At 48.6% G+C, this 16,267-nt stretch overlaps 1 long non-coding RNA gene across 3 annotated transcripts in view; it reads right to left on the reverse strand.

Moving 5' to 3' along the window:
* Positions 1–15,543, reverse strand: part of LOC130599944 (uncharacterized) — a 32,401-nt gene extending 16,858 nt beyond the window's left edge. For all 3 annotated transcript variants that reach the window (XR_008972331.1, XR_008972330.1, XR_008972329.1), the window contains exons 1-2: positions 15,458–15,543; positions 8,527–8,598 (exon numbers count right to left, since the gene is read on the reverse strand). This is a non-coding gene — a long non-coding RNA (uncharacterized LOC130599944). The remainder of the gene's footprint in view (positions 1–8,526; positions 8,599–15,457) is intronic.
* Positions 15,544–16,267: the final 724 nt, after the last annotated feature.

Below are 16,267 nucleotides of genomic sequence, written 5' to 3' on the forward strand. Positions count from 1 at the left end.
GGTGCTCCCAGCCCCGCTGCAGGCAGTGGCAGGCTCTCAAGCCAACTGCTTTGCTTTGTTGCTGCTCAGTCTCCACGCTTTGACTCACTGGATTTCCAGTAAGCCGGGATGTTGCATCCATCGACGCTGGCAAAGGACCAGCATCGTGAAATGGTTTTTGAGAGGCGTTCTTGGGAGCAGATTCAAGTAACAGCTGGCCTGGCCTGTGAGGACAGAGCATACCTGATCTGAAATGGTTGGGGGAGCAAGGAGCTCAGCAAACACCCAGGCAGGTTTCAGTGATGGGATTACTGGCATCAACTTCTGGCTAAATACAGTAATGGGGGGGGGGGGGGGGGAAGCTGGTGGTGTGACTGTCTCAGGGCTGCCTTTAGGGGTGCTTGCCTCTGGGGTGCGATCGATAGGGTCTAACAAACCTGGACAGATTGATGGTTGTGGCTATTGATAAGGGAGCTGCAGCAGGCACAGGGATGGGGCTATTTCCCAAGTCCCAGGCAGAGCTGGTGTGGCAAAGCATCAGCAGAGCTGCTGCAGGAGAAACATCAAATCCAGCACACATGCTCCAGGACAGAGCACCAGCTCCACTGCACTCAGGGTCAGGGTGACAGCAAATACGTGGTCTTACAAGGGGATGGTCTAAAACAGGGATTTTATAAAAGCAGATGCAGCTCCAACGGCCAACATGCTCCTGTAACTGGTGAATCCGATGCCACCAGCACAGCACAACCCAACCAAAGCAGGGGTTTGGCACCACATCATTCCCACATGATGCAGGCTCATGCACGTTAGAGCACCCTGCTCCTAGTTTCTTTGGTTTAGGGATGATATTACAGCCCTATGGCAACTAACAAGGTCTGTGGCTGTGCTATAGGACCTACAGAGTTAAAACAATACACTTCTTTTTTGTTCTGCTGCTGCATTCCTTTAGCCTGAATTGGGCATTTTTCTTGCTATTCATTTTAAAATAATAATATGTCAAAGAGACGAGACCCCCAACTATCACTGAAAACAGAATCCATCTGGTGCAAATCTCTCCTTCAGATCTTAGGTTTTAAAAGTAACTCTGTGTTTTAAAATCACATTCTAGCATTTGTTATATTATGGCTCAGGCCATGCAAACTCTTTTGGGTAAAGGACAGTCCTCCTCCCTGCCCCCCAGTAAATAACAATTCCAAGTTGGGCAAGGCTGAAATCATAAAACTTATTTATGCCAACATCAACACCAGCATCGCTCTGGAGCCCATTCTTCAGCTCAAATGTTTTCCAGGCACGTTTTTAGTTGTTCTTCTTTTATATTTACTTCAATTTAACTCAAAAGCAAAGCTGTTCCCCTCCATTCCCCAAACCAAAACACTTAATTTGCCATTGAATGAGGCATTTTTGGTAGGTCTGGAATTATTATTTTTTTTCATTCATCCAAAAAAAAAGTTCATCCAAGCCGTTATGTTTTGTTTAGTCAGTAAATCCAGAAGGAATCTGTTCCACAGAGTCTTCATAGGAGCTCTTATTCTAAGGAACAGACTGAAAAAGGAAATACCTGCTCTTAAATTATGACTAGTTTAGTATCAGAGTAACAAAACGAGTATTAAATCATCTTATTTTCCTCTCTGTATGGGGATGAGCCCACCTTCCAGTGTGGTTGCTTTAGTGAGAACCCTAAATTAGCATCACAGCCATGAAAAAGGATGGTGGTGCCAAGAAGCCAGCCAGCCACTCATTGTGCAAAGACAAGACTACGAAACAACTCCATGGTAATCACCAATCTTTGATATTCCATTGTGCTATTGGTTTTGGAGGAATCATCTTTTTACACTTTATTACACAGCGCTCTGTCTTTCTCCATTAAAATCAATGGCAGACATAGGAGGCAGCCTGTTTTGTTATGGTCTTCCAGGCAGCTCAGACACTTCTGGGAATCAGGAACAGAAGAATAATGCGTTTCAATAAGCAGCTTATCGACCAAGCAGGAGTTAAGTGAACCTGTGGTGTACTTCTCTAGTTTCTCTCCTCTCACATGATTACTGCTCTTTACTCCTGCTTTGCTTTTGTTCCTGTGACAATCGATACCTTGCAATGGCTTGCCTGAGCCACTGCCCAGCATGAGGGGTGCGGAGGGGGAATGGGACAGCAGGTTTGCTCCCGTCGCTCCCACCAGCTCCCTCCCCTACAGTCTCAGAGCCCTGGCTGCTGCCCAGGTAACCAGCCCACCCGCACCTGCTGGGTGACCACATCTGGGCTCACAGCCCTGCTCTTCAGAGGCACAAGGAAGGAGGAGAGCCTGCATGAGCTTCAGGTCAGGGATTCCCCTTGAGACACACAGCAGCCATTCCCCATGTTTCCTCCTAACCAAAGAAATCCATGGTGAAAAAAAGAAGTGTAAAAGCAAAGCCAGGCACTTTTTTCCCCAGGGTTAGAATGGAGAAGCCCAGCAAGCAGCAGCTTGGGGGGTCACAGTAAAGACAGAACTGGAACACGACAGACCTTGTATTTTCCATTTGAGGATGAACTGCCAGAGGGGAGATTGAGATGAGCTCTTAGGCAGAAGCTCTTCCCTGTGAGGGTGCTGAGGCGCTGGCACAGGGTGCCCAGAGAAGCTGTGGCTGCCCCATCCCTGGCAGTGTTCAAGGCCAGGTTGGACACAGGGGCTTGGAGCAACCTGCTCTAGTGGAAGGTGTCCCTGGCCGTGGCAGGGGTTGGAAATGAGTGAGCTTTAAGGTCCCTTCCAACCCAAAGTATTTTATGAGTCCATGATCTTTCAGGTCCTGGTTGGCCAGGATACCCAGTACCTGTTATAAACAGTGCTGGATGGACTCTCTCAGGTGATGGACCCAAGAGCAGATCTTTGCTGCAGCTTGCAGAGCCCTGACCTTGATGCCCTGAAGCAGAGGAAGGAAATCTTAACACCGTTTATGCTCCAGTTTACGGGAGAGACCTGGTGTTGGTGCTGAGGCTGAAAGGGTGCAGGACCCAGGAGCTGTGTTTGGTACCTGAGATGGACAAAGCACAGCCTCCCTCAGAGGTTTCTCCCTTTAAGGCGATTATCTGATGTTTTACAACAGTTATGAACTATGTATGGCATTCTCAAAGACAGGCAGCATCCACACATATACTGTACCCTATGGCTCCTCCATGCTGTGCAGAACAGCATTAAAAGCATTACTTAAACCCAAGCCAGGGACCATTTTCATTGACCAAGAGGTGAAACCATGTCGTGGGTTTCTCCTGTGCTCAAAAGCTGCTGCTGTGCATGAGGTGTGCTGCAACAGGGCCCCTGCTGCGGTGCAGGAATGGGGCTTGTGGGAAGATTTTAGTTACTCACCATGGCAACATACATTAATAGCCATAATCCCCCATCATGTACTGGATCGGTCCTTCTCCCACATCCACACATACCTCCAGGAAGGACATTCATGATGTGGATATACTCTTGGGCACCCAATGCTAAGCTGCCAAGCCTCAATGTGAGGTCTCATGCAAAACAAGCCTGTCCCATCCATGTTATCTGGCCAAGGTGAACAGCCTCAGCTCAAGTTTCCCACATCTCTGGTAGCAACATTTCATATCTGTGTACTGAGGCCATCTTGGTTTCTATTGCATGAAGTTACAGAGGGCTGCAGAGCCAGAGGGACTCTGGAAGCAACTGGAGCTACAGGAGATGCACTGCAAGATGATCCAAGGTCCTCCTCACCCTTACTGAGATGGACTTTTCCATCTTTTCCCTTGGAGCAGTGCCTGCACTCCATCTCCCATCCTGAACTGTCAGTCAACATTGGAAGACTCCCATGAGAACACAACAGCAACAAGCCTGGGGGACAAGGCTGCTTGTGGAGCTCAGCATCTCCCACAGACCTCATGGGGGTGAAGAACAACCACTTGTTTTGTTATTCACTCCCGTGTGCTGAGACCTTCGACTTGCTGCTTCCCCCGTGTGGGACCAAACCCCTTCCTCTGCAGGAGCACGGGCACAGGGTGACATTCATTATATCAGAGGCAGAGGTCTGACAAACAGCCTTGGGAAGATAACGTGGCACTTCACATGCAGCATCCTGTGCCTCACTCTGCAGGCTCCTGGGAAAGCACACGGCTCACAGCATCGCATGAGCAAGGATCCAAGCCTTGGGAAGCACTGAGGAGGGGAGCAGCCCCCATTGCCACACTCACCCTGCTCATGCCAAGGAGTGGGTCATGCTCACCCCAGACTCAGAATTTATTCATAGTGAGAAATCCACTGACTACACCAAAGCAAAAGAGCCTCTGGCCAGGTAAGGATGTGGCTCTTCCTGCCTTCGCAGAACACTTTGTGCAAGTCTAGTGCTTTACGTGAAGTTTTAAATCAATCTCCCACAGAACAACCCTGCAACATGGGCTAACAAACTTATTTTATGACAGAGAAAATAGAAATGCAGAGACTCAAGTAAACTATTTAACAACATATGTTCAGAGACATGATGTGTGCTGCAGATCCAGAGCTTGACGACTGGGACAAAGCAAACTCACCCAGCTCAGATTAGTAACAGGAAATTGATATAACCCCCCTCTGGCAGTTTCAACCAGACCATGAGCTCATCTTGCAGGACCTTTTGAAACCTGGATGTTAGAACCACCCCAAGTCCTCCCAGCGATGTCCAGGTGATGACAGCATAAATTACTTCCTTCTAAACGGGAAAGTTCTCTTCAGCACTGCAGGTGGGAGCTGAGTGCTTTTGCAAAGATTGCCTAGACGTTGGGTATTGTCCATAAGGACCGTTCAGAAAGAAGACGTAGGCAGGAATGATGCTAACATGGAGAGAAGGGTTCCTGCCATGAGATAAAGGCTTTGCCCAGCAGACACCCTTCAAAGCTTTCCCTTTCCCAATGTAATGTTCCTTTTCCACGACCCTTTAGTGTTCAAGGCTTGGAGCAACCTGCTCTAGTGGAAGGTATCCCTGCCCTTCCAGGAGGGTTGCAACTGGATGAGCTTTAAGGCCCCTTACAACACAAACCAGTCTATAATGTGCAAGACTCAGGTTTCAAAGGCACCAATCTCCTGCTGTCGGCATGCTCATGTGCCCAGCTCAGCCCGCCCTCCCCTGCACTGCATGTCCTGGGGAGCTTGGGTCAAGTGGAGGTGGCCAAACCCCATATAAACCAAGTATGAGCAGTCCTGAACTGCTGCCAGGCCATAGAAAAGACAGGCATTAGGCTGAGCTGGCTCTTGTGCAGGCAGGAGGGGAGGGGAAAACCAGAAAGAAAGAAAAAAAAGAACAATGTTACACTGTCTATAACTTGCTTTCTTCTTTTTAATTTAATTAAAAGTTTAAATAGAGCCCTGAAACTTGATAATGGACACTTCAGCAGAGGGCAGCCACACGGAACCAAACCTTAAAACCCATGAAAGACCTGATTTATGAGTGAGGAGGGCAATAAAACATCAGTGGAAAGACACAGCAGTATCTGTTAGGAGTGAACTTCCATCTCGCCTTTGACTCTGTTTTATACTGGTGGTTTCTGCTGGTTTTCATCAGGAGTTACTGGCAGAACTGGAACAAAACCCCAGGACTTCACCTGTGGGAAGTGGGTGGCACTGCTGAGCATCAGCCCCTGCAGACAGAGCAGCTTGGTTGCAGGCCAAGGACTTTTTACCCCCTTCCAAAGACATTTGAGCCAAATTCCAGCAGGTACCGAGCCTGGGATTGCATGGGTAAGGATAAGAACCAGCAGGGATATTTAATGGGGGAAAAAACCCTTTGGCAACCAAGTTTTGCTGCTTTTAGGCTGGATCACACCAGGCTGGGGTTTGCCAGGTTGAGTTTCAGCCCACTGTGAATTAGAATACGCAGGTTATAAACCTCCGGAAGCTCATGAGGGAGATGCTCAGTAACTCCAGCTGAGCAAAGGGGTTGCTCTGATTCTCAAAGCAACTTCTTTACAGCTCAGCACATCGCTGGAGGGGTGGGCAGGGGGGTGTGTGCGAGCACAAACAAGATGCAATCTTCATTATGTTGGTCTGACTCACTTTATGAATGTTACAATTGTACCTGGCAATGGGAATAAACCCCCCAGAGAAGAGTTACAGGTATTTTGCCAGAGCTGTAAACCAAGCCGGAGAAAGAGCCAGCTCCTATTTCTGATCTCAGATACCCAACAGAGCTGCCTCAGGTCCACAGGCTACAAAATGCAGCAGCTCTGTTAGATCTCAAGGTAGCAATAAGCTGAGCTCTTCTGTCATTTCAGGGGACAGTAACATACTCAGATGTCATTTAAAGCCAAAGAAACTCAAGCTCTGGGCATGGCAAGCAGCAACAAGGCACCTGCTTCAGCAGATAGTTTTTCTCCCTGTTTCTCTCGCAGAAGCAGCAATGCAGTAGCAGAGTAAGTGCAGAAAAAGTAAGAGCAGTCTCTCTTTAAGGCAGCTGCCTGGTTCAATGTAGGTTGATTTAATGATAAGACACTGTTTGAAGTTAATTGTAACTGCAGGGAACAACAAGAGAGCCGGTATCTCACTGTCGGTCGAGACAGGGAGCTGAAAAAGACACCGGGTCAAACTGTGATACGGCTCCAGGGCATACATATCGTGACACAAGTCCTGGGAAGTCTGCAGAGTTAGAGTTAAAATCGGTCTGCATAACCTTAAATACAGGGCAGAGCACAGCTTGAGGAATCTGCCCATTTAAAGCCTCAAAAAGTGGACACGCTGAACCAGTGATGATGCTGAACAGCTCAGCACAGTCTGGTCCTGAATCACTTCCCCGCAGTTCTGTCCCTGCAGAGGGGGACAGAAAGGTGGTTGGGAGGTTTGGTTGTATTTGTGTTTTTGACAGTTAATTTTAACAGCCAAAAGAAATGTCTATGGAATGATATTGTCTCCTGGCTCTTTCTTCATTTGCCACTTCGCTGAGTAATGAGAACTGAAAAGTTTCATGGGTACAGGCAAGAAAGGTTTCCAGCTTTAGAAATACCCCATGTCAGGGAGTGAGAGCTGGAGACCCCGAAGAAGATGCCCAAGGTTAACTTTCATTTTTCACTGAAATACAGAAAAAAGCCAGACTGTCATTGCTGGCACTCAGCCTCATAGGGGGGCTGCAGGGAGCCAGAGCACTGCTCAAAAGTGGGGCTCCTTCCCTGGTTTCCTAATAGCAGTAATGTTTAACAGCTGTTTTCTTTTCCTCATGCCACTATGAATCCCCTAAACAAGACTGTCTGAAACCAAGGGACTCAGCAGCCCCAGCCAGTGCAGCTCACCACAGGATGCTCTGAATTATAACAATATTCCAGGTAATAAATCAGTGTTTTCTCTACTGAGAAGTGGAAGGTATGAGGAGGGGAAAAAGAAAACGAAGAGAAGCTTATCTAAATCTATTTACATGGAATGATTATTCAATTAATTTTTTTCATTACACTTGCCAAAAAGAATTGCCCATGTCTTTAATGCTGTGTGTGAGGTTTCATTAATAATGAATAGCACCAGCGTTCTCCTGTTTAGCAAGCAGGAGCTCTTGTCTTTGGAAGTCACAGCCCTGCTCAGCTGAAGGCGTGGGGACTCTGCAGCCATTGAGGTGTGCACGGGGACAAACTCTCATGGCCTCAGCTACTGTCAATGGGGTTTCACCGGTTTCCCCTTCAGTGGGGTGGTATTTGCCACTCCAAATGCCATGTGAGGTGAACAGGTGCACGGCTGCAAGAGTGAGCAAGTCCTTGTCCCCATCAGCCCCATTTCCCTGCCTGCTGCTGGTCCCTCTGCTCCTCATGCCCAGCTTGGAGACCCCAGTCATGTCCCCCCCAGCTTCTTTGCCCCCTGGCCCCCCCTTGCTCCTTTCTGCCAAACCTGCCCATTCCCACAGCACCGCTCGGTCCCGGTGCCGCCAGCTCCACCACCCAGCTCCCTGCATCCCTGCTCAGGATCCTGACCCAACTGCAGCAACTGGGTGAACTCTCCTTATATCTCTGTCTGGAAGAAATGAGCCATTGTAAGCTAAACTGTAACGTCATGTCACAACTGCCCCAGGGTTTAGTGGGACACACCAGAGGAGACTGGTTTGGGTGAGGTGGAGATGCCTTCCCAACCTCTAGCAACAGCACCATGGGCTTACCAAACTATAACCTACTGTTACAGCACTTAGCGAACACAACCAAGAGCTGTGGTGAAACACAGTGCAAACCCTCCCCAGCCTCAAGATGGACACAACCCCCAGATGCTGCATACACAGAAGGACCATCCTCTGCTGGAGGAGCAGAGGGTCTCAGAGATGCTCACACAGCACCCAGCTCCTTAAGTGTGACCTTAAAGTTGCACCTTGGCTGTGGGACAACCAAGTTAGCTCCAGCCATGGAGTGACAAAAGCAGGGCAAACGGTGCAAACAGCAGCTATAAATCAGTATCTCCTTCCCAAACGTAACATTGGGTTCACACTGGGTTCTTATAAATATTTAAGTCAAATTTCATCCATTTGTGTCTTACATCTGTCTTTATCAGTAATCTCTGCTCACATACCATGCTGCTGCTTGCTAATCTAAGCTAGCTCTCTCAGTGCAAATGTGTCTTCTCACCTTGGTTTCGACAATCATCATCTGAATTCTTCTGTCTGGAGATACTCTCCAAAAGGGCCTCTGTCTGAGTGGCTTTTCATGGAGCAGGTAAAAGGGAGAAAGACCTCTCTGAGATTTAATGATAACTCAACCAAATCAATTAAAATGTACACTCTTGGAACAAGGATCATAACATGGGCTGCACATTTTATTGCTTCTCCTTTTCTTTTTGTGCCACACAAGCCATGTGTTGTAATGATCTGGTTTCTTCTAAGAGGTGCATGCTGCTCTGTTTGACATGGGGGAAAAGGTGGAAGGGCAAAGCTTATCCACAAGGAGTCGGATGTGGATTACAGCCAGAGACTGCCAATTCCCCAACTTTCTAGTACTTTTCAGTAGAAAGGAAAACAAAGGCGAAATTGTATTTGAGAACCTTCTGAAGAAAAATAAATCCCTGCTTCCCAAGCAGCCATAGGGCTGGTGAAAACCACAAGAATTTGGCAATTCCCAATATCCTGTTTCACACCGGGGAGATGAAGGGCAGTATCGTGCAGAAGGGGAGCACCCACGGAACCAATGTTTCATGGAGTCCCATCCCTCCCTCTCCTCTTAGTGGCCCTGTAATAAAAATCCTCTGGGATGGTTGAGAAAGGTCTCAGCATCCCCTTCAGATCAAGAGAGCTACCTTGCTGCTGAGGCTCAGTAGAGGAAAAAGAAGCCTCATTCACTGCTATTCCCCTCCTGCTAAGACTCTTCTCATTGCCTGTGATCTCCCAGAGCCCTGGGAGGAAGAAGGGAGCAATAATGCCTGAGCTTTATTTCCCTGTGAGCCTGGAAATCCACCACAGTTCAACTTCCAGCAGCTCTTCAGGAGCACTGCTCACACCAGAGCACCCCATGAGGCCTGGCTACCACCCATCACAGCCAGGCCACTGAGACCATTGGAAAGGTAACAGATGACAGCAAGCTCAGCCTGGGAACTGCAGCTCTGCTCCCAGTGGTTCATGCTCACCTCGGAGCACGAAACACAGCAGACACCTCCAAATTCTCCTCCAGACACACCTCTCTCTGCATCAGCACTATTTGCTTCACCACACTACCATGATCCCTCTTAACACCTCCATGAGCTGCTGCAGGCTGGGAGCCCATGGAGGAGCCAGGACTTACAGTCCCTCCTCCATGCTGAGGAGAAGCAGCACAACCTCACCAGCACCATGAAGCTGGTGGAGAACAGCACCGGCTCCACCATGTCCCACGAGCTGCCGAGCACAGGTATGGACACACTGTGCTGGCAGCAAGGGCTGGAGCTCCATCCTGATCTGTGACCACAGAACTGGTGCCACCACAACTCAGCCTCACAAGTGGTCCTGGCACTTCCAGCACTCTCTGAGGCTGGAATTTAGGGAATCTAGGTTTGGCTCCACATTTCTTTTGCACCTGTGGGCAGGCAACTGAAGCTCGCTGCGCTTTAGTTTGCCTTCTACAAGCTGGAGTAAGGTTACAGCCTCTTTTCTCACTACTATTTTGACTTGTCTACTTACATTACAATCTTCTGGGAGAGGAGGCTGCATGTGCGTTATCTACCAAATCTAATATAAGTGAGCTAATCCTGGCAGATTTCTACAGGCATTACTGTCATACAAATTCTGAGGGCTGTGTCTATATAGACAGCTTAACCCACTCTCAGGCGCCAGCAAGTGTCTTATCTCAGCACTGTGCCCATGCACCAAGGTCTTAGGCTTGCTTTAAATTTGCATTTCGGAACCTAAGCTCCCATTCTCTGGGATTACTGAGCCTGGAGATTTGATCCTGGCAGCCCACACCACTCCTGTGGGCATAATACATTGACAGCATTCTGCAGCAAGCCCTTCCCATGCCATTCTGCACACGTGAGAAAAGTCAGCCTCAGCAAATTAGTTTATATCAACAAATTAGGTCAATTTCCCACCTATTTTATTCATTCTAGTAACTGAGCCAAAGAGGATTATCTCTCCTGGGCTTTGCCAGTTCTCTTTCAGTCTTTGGGACATGATTTCCTCAGTTTCCTACTTAATTAAGAGCAGGATTTAAACACTTAAAGTTATCAACTTCCATAACCTCCCCTCCAAGGATGATACTACCACACCCGCAGCATCTACCACCCGTAGCACCCACGCGTCTGACCCAGGGTGAGCAGGGACACATGGTCCTGGCAGCTGAGGTGCTCCTCTAGTACTTTTAAGTAGTTAATTCCCCCTCCGTTTCTCAGCAGAGGTAGCATCGGCTGTCAGGACACACTGTGACTCTGCTGAGGGCTCTGTGGTCCATCCTGTCGGGTCTAACCTGGAGCATCTTGCCCAGGGTAAACACCACAAGGCCCCAGAACACAAGAGCTGCTGCTACCAGGTGTCTGTCCAAGGCTGAACACTTGCTGGCAGGAAGGATGGGTGCTCAAGGGCTTCACAACAGCATCACTGTTCAGAGCAGAAAATCATCATGATACACAGCTGGGGAGAAGCAAGAAGTTGCTCTCACTTCCCTGTCCATTACAAAGCCTGGTTGTCCATCCCTTTCTCTCCACCCTGCTCTGTCCTTTGGGAGGGAACAGCCTATTCTTTGCTTTTAACCGCGAGGAAAAAGCAAGCGAGCAAAGGAGAAGCAGCAGCCCATGCAGTAACCAGGTCCTCCATTGCCTCCTGCATGGCTCCAGTGCAATGCCATGTTTGTTCAAAGGTAAAGCAGAACCACTGGGGAATATGGACACGGCTTTGATTTTATTTTAAAGGCTTTAATATTTGGAGCTGTATTGATTTATCTGAGCATGCCAGCGTGCCGCCGGTAACTAAGCAACACCGATCCTCTCTGTATTCTGGGAGGCTCCCGGGATTTTGCCTATGAACAATATTACTTTGTGTATATGAAACTAAATGGACCATAGGCACCATTTGTAAGTGGAGGGTATTTGAGTTTCATCTTTCGATTTCTTCTTGCTGGTGGATGGCCATATTCCCTGGCACAGCCCTGTACCCAGAGCCCAGGCTGCAGTGGCAGGACACAGACACACATCCCTCCAGGAGATGCCAACGAGAACAACTTAACCCAAAGTCATGCAGATGCCCCAAGCAATAGGAAGCAAAGCAGCTGCTGTGCCCTCCCTGTTGGCTTAGGTGATAAAAATCTAAACCCCAAACCAACAAACCCTAAAGCAGGGTCAACTTCTGTGCGAATCAGAGTGACACAGAGGAAACCTCAGCAGGCAGAAAGAATAGAATATAAGGTTTCAGTTGAAGGGGACCTTTAGTGATCATCTCATCCAACTGCCTGACCACAAGTTAAAAGCATGCTGTTAAGGGCATTGTCCAAATGCCTTTTAAACAGTCAGGCTTGGGTCATTGACCATCTCTTGAGGAAGCCTCTTCTAGGGTTTGACCCTCCTCTAGGTAAAGAAATGTTTCTAAAGTCCAGTTTAAACCTCCCCTGGTGCAGCTTTGAGTCATTCCCATGTGCCCTATGAGCAGATCCCAGGGAGCAGAGCTCAGCACCTCCCTTCCCACATCCCCTCTTCAGGAAGCTGCAGAGCACTGACATCACCCCTCAGCATCCTTTTCTCCAAACTACAGCCAACTCACTGTGCTGAACAACCCACTGCAGCTTTGTGAGGGCTTCCTACCCCTTAGCCCTCTGTCATGCACCACAGGGACCTCTGCCCCTGCCCCATCTGGTGCCATCTTCCCTTCCCACCCCAGAGCTGCCAGCAGCCCTGGCTGTTTCTTTAAGAGGACAGTGCCTGTGTGGTCAAAGTCAGCAGGCAAAAGAGGCACTGTCAGCTCGCACTATATGGTTCAGTGGTTTGGCGTTAAGGATGTTTGTTTTGGAGCCCGCCCGCTGGTCTGACCCATTTAGGATCCTCACTGCACTACAAGCTCGCCTTTCAATTATAAGAGGAGGCAGAAGGGGTCTTTAAAATGAAATCAGAGCCCACCAGGTCTGAGGCTGCCAAGTGAGATCGCGGTAAGTCAGGCTGCCATTGTGCAGCCCTGCTTGGAGCTGGCCTGGGGAGGCAGTGATTTCACAAAAGGGAAGGAAGAAAGGAACTGGCTGTGCAGATGGATGGCTTCTCTGGCTTGGAACAGCGCTCGACTCACTACCACAGAGCCAGGGCTGCTCTGCAGCACAGGGAAACCACCTTGGTCTTCAAAAGGCTTTTTCTGAAGAAGAGAAGAATTTGGGCTTGGAGGGACACAGCAGCCTTTTGACCCTCAATCTGTAGCAGGAGGAAAGGAAAGCCCAATGCTGCTGGGGGATCCCCACCAGCTCCTACAGTACTCACATGAACCCACTCCAGGTCAGCCCTGCTCCAGGAACGGGAGACCTGCAGCTGCTGAGGCAAGAGCATCTTACCCTACAGCAAGCTTTAGCTGGATGCTCTGGTTGCCCTGATCTTGCTTCAGGCCTCTGCTGCCGGAAGACATCACTCCAAACATCACCAGACTTCTGCTACATCCACCTTTACCAAGAAGGTGACATCAGCTGCAGAGCCACTGCACTGCAACTGCCACTCTGCAGCCTTGTCTCACCATAACCATTTCATTATCACTATTAACCAGACATTTCCATGGGGAGAAGGGGACCAGGTGGGCATCACTGTTCATTCTTTCATAGATAAAATGATTGTTGCTCTTTATCTTTTTGTGGCCCACTGTGCATCTGCACAAGACAAGTCACACAACGGCACCTCCTCCCAGACAGTCTCCTGTATGACGCTTTGCACTGACAAATACTTTCAATTAAGAAGCACAATTATATGCTTGCTGAACGGACAAATAGTGCCAACGAAGTGTGGAGGGATCCTGTGGTTCTGGCACACACAAATCGGCCATTACTTTAACGTAGCTGAAACAAGAACCGTGTGGATTAGGGGACTGGGTGTTTCACGTGAAATCCAAACTAAGCAAAACGCACATCAGCTTTGCCAAAGAGCTTCCCTGAGGTTCACAGGTTTCTCAGCAAGTCTGGACTGAGTTAGAGAAAGTCAAACTGATGGGGAAACAGCCTCAGAGCAGGACCTGGAACAGGAGCTTTCTCCAACTTTGAATCCAAACCCCCCGTCATGGCCTCCTCAGCCCCATAGCAGCTGAAAACGGTGCCTTTCTCTCCATCAGGCAAGAACTAGGCTTCTGCAAACACCCTTGACAGCATTAACTTGGATACAGAACTCATGATGAGAACACCTTCATAGAGGTGTTTTTGGTGGGCTCCTGGCAGGACTCTACTACCCCATCCCACAGGGCTGAGGGCAGTCAAGATGCTTTTCAATTCCCACTGCCACAGGGCCAATGCGTGAGCCCTCTGCCTTTCACAGCCTCCCAGAAATACCAGCAGGCAGCTGGGGATGATCTGGTCACTTCAACCAGGAACACGCAGCCTCAGGGGACCCTGACACAACATCACAAAAGCAAACAGGTAACTCCAAAACCGCCCCATCCCTTGTGCTTCTCCACCTTGGTTTAAAGCCCCCAAAAGAATCCATGCCAAAATGCAATTAAAAAGTTACAAAGAAAAGATGAAGTACTTTAGGAACAGCATTGTCTCCATTTCACCAAGCCTCACTGATGCTCAGAGTGCTCCAGAATTAAACAGATGCTTAAGTTCAAATTCTCAAAAAGCCTCACACCAGAATATTACTTTCATTCTTCATTTCCCACAAAAATATATGTTAATGGTTGCTTACACACTGCCTGGCAGTGTGACAGAGGCGATGCCCTCATCGAGATGCTGAGATGCAGGGACAGATAAAGCCAGTCTGATGCATCAGAAACTGCAGGTTCCCCACCACAGCACTGGACAGCAGCCGCACAAACTCATCCACTCCACTGGGCCACCGCACCTTAGGGGTAAAATCCCATCCCAGTCTCTATTGCAGCTAATTGTTTGGCCTCTCCTGCGGCTGCAGACACACAGCTAATGGAAGGCAGAAACAGGTTTAGGTGAGGCAGCTGCCTACCTGCTGCTGCTACCAAAATGAGCCTCACAGAAGCAACACAAGTGATTAACTGACAATACTTTTCATCAGCATGAGTTGGATTTGCACCAGCCGTCTAGTAGGAAAAGCCTCCAACTCCCAGTGAGACTCGATATTAAAAGACATCAGGAAGGAGACGAGGCTCAGAGAAGAATGACCCTGGATTAGGGAAAAGAGAGCTCAAACCTATCAAGCATTTCAAAGTGAAACAAAATCTTCAGATGTCGTTTAGCTGCTTTTATCTGCAAATTGAGTTCTATCTGCTGGGGGAGAAAAACAAACCCTACAGAAATGCTTAGCATGGTGGAAAAAATGTTAAATTAAGCTTACAAAAGTGTTTCTCTTTCTGAAATCTTGGCTGGCGACAAATGGCTTGTGCCAAGTTATAAATCAAGCGTTGGGTTTCTTTTAACGCTCAGCATCCCCTGATTTATGATGCCATCACAACCTCTCGATTGATTTCTGACTTGGCGATCCATCTTCCTCCATAGGTAGCTGCCCATTATAACGCCTTTTCCTGAGCAGGCAGCACATTCTGCTTCCCAGAAGGGCCTTATCAAAGGTGAGGCTTCAGCAAAAACTCACTGCCAGGCAGAGCATGGACCCCAGAGGCCAAGGTGGCCGTAGCAAGGGGAGATGGATGGTGTCTGTATAAAGGAGCAACACTATTCACCTGAGAGTGCTACTGAGGGGTCCTGGTTTGCTGGCCTTTGGCAGCAGAGGTATGCTCCTGGAGACCCCAGGGAGGACCTTCCTTCCTTGTTTTGCATGACCAGAGCCTCCACAGATTTAGTTCCCAACAGCAACCATCCCACACAGGTGGAAACAAATTAAACCTTGCATGCCAGATGAATACTCAAGCTCATTGAAACCTCTCACCTTTTCCTCTAGATGCAGCCAGCCCCTCAGCCTGTTCCATCAGGTCAGTGATCCAAGGACATCAGGGCTTACCTGGAACTCAAGAGGACCAACGCTGTGACAAACTCCTGTGCAATGCAACAGCCATTGCACATATCCCCATCAGGTACCAGCTGTACCTTGCTGGGCTGCAGAGGCCACCAGCCTCACCTGTTCACAGACACCTACTGCTTTGGATATCTCAGCCCCTAGAACACTCCCTAATTTACTTTTGTCAAAACAAACCAGGTTACCAAAGTGCAGCTACTTATATTGAGCTCCTTTTAACCAAATTAGGTGAGGGTGGGTTTGCGTGGGCAGCTGGGAGCACTCACCTCCAAATCCAGCACAGCTGAAGGCTCTTAAGGAGACCCAAGCACCTTGGAAATGAGAGACAAGGGGAATGTTGAGGGGAGAGGTAACAAGCATTGACCTCTCAAAGCCCTTTGAGGTTTCCAAACTGCAGGGACCATGGGTTAGATCTGTGTCCCAGGCAATGCATCAGCCTTAGTGGGGAGCGCAGGGATAGCAAATAGGGGCTGGAAATCCCTGGAATGCTGCAGTTCACAGCCATGCCTGTACCAGCCAGGTGATGTATCTTTATCTAAAGCATGGTCTCCTGTATAAACATTTCCTTGTGGAGTCCAGAAGCCGGCTGTCCACTTAGATGGTGCCTTTTTAACTTCCAAGATAAATAGGGCTTTTTTGTGTCACTATAAAGCATTATTTATAGTGGAAAGGGCCTGTGAATGGCGCATGCTGTCAGTTCCGTATGTAAATGATGCCAGCTCCGTTGCTACATCACATCAATTATTTTCATACACTTTGCTTTGCCTTCATCTGTCAAGAGGAAAAGTCACCTTG

Source organism: Pezoporus wallicus, unplaced genomic scaffold (genome assembly GCF_028554395.1).
Source record: "Pezoporus wallicus isolate ANWC-B61680 ecotype Strahan unplaced genomic scaffold, APGP_CSIRO_Pwel_v1 contig_8705, whole genome shotgun sequence".
Classification (NCBI taxonomy): domain Eukaryota; kingdom Metazoa; phylum Chordata; class Aves; order Psittaciformes; family Psittacidae; genus Pezoporus; species Pezoporus wallicus.